This window comes from Nothobranchius furzeri, chromosome 14 (genome assembly GCF_043380555.1).
Source record: "Nothobranchius furzeri strain GRZ-AD chromosome 14, NfurGRZ-RIMD1, whole genome shotgun sequence".
In the NCBI taxonomy this organism is placed as follows: Eukaryota; Metazoa; Chordata; class Actinopteri; order Cyprinodontiformes; family Nothobranchiidae; genus Nothobranchius; species Nothobranchius furzeri.
Genome location: NC_091754.1, coordinates 62,002,561 through 62,006,047, shown reverse-complemented (window position 1 = coordinate 62,006,047; position 3,487 = coordinate 62,002,561).

Below are 3,487 nucleotides of genomic sequence, written 5' to 3'. Positions count from 1 at the left end.
TAATTTAATACACTTCCCGTGTTGATAGAGTGACTCCTACTGGTGTCAGTTGTTTAAGCAGGATTGGTGAAGAGTTTTTCCTGTCCTTACTAGCTCTCTTGGTCTTCTATTTCGTCTAGTCTTAGCCCTTAAGCTAGCTGCTATTGGAAGGATGATCTCCGCATCAGCCAATCATGAAGAGCTTAAATGTACGCCCACCAATAGTGGGCCCCCTCGTGGTATATAACCGCAGTGACCCCACTGCTCACCTCCTTTTTCTCTTCATGCCTAGCTTGAGAGCTTTATTAAAGAGCAAATATTATCTCAAAAGAGCAAATTATCCGAAGACGACTTACCAGCCATGTCCAGCGACACCAGACCCTGCCCGACCTGCCAGACGGGCTCCATTTCCAGCGGCGACCTGCACGCTAAGTGTGAGGTCTGTCTCGGGGCTCACCACGCTGGCCTGGCCTTGACCCCGCAGACCTCGTGCCCGTTCTGTGCCGCTCTGCCCGTGGCGGAGAAGATTCGCCGGGTCGAGTACTTCACTCCCGCCGCCGACGAAGAATTTCCGGTGGCTGACTCCTACCCGCTGGACAAGGCTTTGGTTTTCTTCGACGCCGGTCAGGAGCCGGCTGGCTTCAACCGGCTGGATGACGTCACTGACAGCGAAAACTACGATGAGGCGGCGTCCCTCCTAGACATAACGGAGGTCGACGAGCTTCGCTCAGCGGGTCCTTCTGCCCCAGTGGCTTCTCGCTCCTCCCTGCCAGCAGTAAGAGCACTGCTCCAGGAGCTGCCCGCCATCATTTCTGCGTCAGCAGCCCGCAAGGGGCTAGCTGTGCCAGAACCGGCCCTGCCTGAAGCGGATGATTTGGCGGGAATTTTCGGGGCAACTCAGACACGCTGTCCAGACCCTGTCTGGCCGCGCTTCCCCGCTGCTATGAGCTGCTGGTCTGCCGCCTTCTCCGAGCCTGCCAAGCTCAAGGCGCCAGTCTCCACATATGCGCCCATCACCAAGGTCGAGGGGTTTTCCGACCAAGGCTGGCCGTCTGTTCCTCCACTAGAGCCGGATTTGGCCTCGCTGTTCGGCGCCAAGAACCACCTCGCTGGCCCGCGAGCTGTTCCCGCTTCAAAACATGACCAGCTGCTGACGCGGCTCACCGACCGCACACATCAGTGCGCCTTTCAGACCGGCGCTGCAGGGAATAACATCGCCCTTCTTGCCTTCGGCGTCTCCAAGATGATGGAGGAGCTGGAAGCTCCGAGGAGTCGAAAGCCGTCATAACTAAGACTGCTGATGCCATCCTCAATCTGTGTGCTGCTGTGCTCACCGGTTCTGCTCGCATCGCTGCCTGGCAGACCCTCATCCAGCGAGCGATCTGGCTGAAGGCCCTGCCCTCCATTCCGGAACATCTGCAAAGGGAGATGCTGGACGGCCCCATCACCACCGATGTTCTGTTTGGTCCCCATCTTAGGGGCGTCATTGAGAGGGCTCAGAAGACAGCCGAACTATCGGCTACGGTACGAGACCTGGTCCACCCTCGGTCAGCCTCGCACTCCGGCCGTTCAGCCAGAGGATGGGACGAACGGCGCGGAAGCTTCAGACGTCCAGCTGCATCGCCCGCTCCACGGAGCCGGCCTCCCGCTTCGGCTCCACATCAGCGGGACCAGCGAGATGGCGGACAACGGTTCCGGCGGGGCCAGCAGACGCCGTCTTGGCAGTCCCAGGTGCAGGAGCCTCGCCGAAAGCAGCCACGGAAGTGACTCTTTGGGGGGAATGTGTGTGTTACTGATTGTTCTGATGTTGTTGGTTTTGAAATAAAACCCAAAAAACGTCACTCAAAGAGCTCAATCCTACAGTCCTCCGCAGAATCCTCTGCCGAGTTTTCACACATGTTCCCCACACCAAGCACTGCTGCACGCATACATGTTCCTGCAGGTAGTCATAATACACGGCCAGCTGTAAGGGTGCGCTCCATTTGCGCTCTGGCCCCAGCATCCGGCCAGGCCCAACTCGTCCCGCTCTCCCCACGCCGTTGGGTGGGGCGGGATGTCATGTCGCTGTCTCGACCACGCGCGGCGGCACAGTGTGCGGCTCCATCCGCTAGCACTCTGTCGCCCCCGTGCACAGGCCCGGCTCCCACTCGTCCTTCACTCTCGGACTCCACGCTCCGCGGTGTGGACCAGCCTGTTCCAGCTGTTTCGCACTTGCCCTTTCGAGCGCAGCCCTCCATGGGTCGCCCCCAGTTCTCTGGTACGGGCGACGGCGGTAAGGGCGCATGCACAACCCTCAGACGTTGTTCACGTGACCGCGCACACGCGTCCACTGTCGGAACGCGCGCACGAGTGGCGCCGCCTTTGCATCATGAGCAAATGGATTTCGGACACCATTCATTGCGGTCACACACTTCATTTTCAGGCCACTCCACCTCCCTTCAACGGGATCGTGGAGACGACGTTCACATCGCAAGTACAGTCTCAGGCGCTAGAGCTGGAGCTGCGGGAACTTCTGTCCAAAGACGCTATTTCCCGAGTCCCTCGCGGACAAGAACTCTCGGGTTTCTACTCCCGCTACTTCGTAGTACCGAAGAAGTCGGGAGGAATGAGGCCGATTCTCGACCTGTCCCTGTTCAACTGCTCCATAGCAGTAATGCATTTCCGCATGTTAACGATGAGACAAGTCCTGCAATATGTGCGCCCCGGGGATTGGTTCACGTCAATCGACCTGAAAGACGCATACTTCCACATACCAGTAGTTCCAAACCACCGGAAGTTTCTGCGTTTTTCGTTCAAGGGAGTTCAATATCAGTTCAATCGCCTCCCTTTCGGCTACTCGCTAGCCCCGCGCACTTTCTCCAAATGTCTGGAGACCGCGCTGCAGCCACTGCGCACGGAGGGAATGAGGGTCTTATTTTACCTGGACGATCTTCTCCTGTGCGCTCGGTCCGAGGACGAGGCGTCACAGCAAACCAGGAGGTTGACAGAGCATCTGTCAACCCTAGGGTTTTCTATAAACTGGGAAAAGAGCTCCATCCTTCCATCCCAGTCGATTGTGTATCTCGGGGTGGAGTTGGACGCCTCCCTAATGAGAGCACGTTTGTCGCCTGCAAGAGCGGCAGATCTCTCCACGGTGATCTCCCGTGTTCAACCCCGCAAGATCGTGAGAGCCCGGTTAGTCATGAAACTCCTGGGCATGATGTCCGCAGCCCATTCAGTAGTGCCGCTAGGTTTGCTGCGCACGAGGCGCTTGCAACGCTGGTTTGTCCGCCTCCGGGTACACCCAATACGTCAGAAGAGACGTATGTTGAGGATTCCCCCTTCAGTGGGCGGGGACCTCGCTCACTGGGGGAACCTCTGCATCCTCTCACGCGGGGTTCCCATCGGACGTCCTGCGTCACACGTATCTGTGTTTACGGATGCGTCACTGTCGGGGTGGGGGGGCACGTGCTTGTCCCACACGGTGGCAGATCGCTGGCCCTCCCACACGCACGAGCACATAAATGTG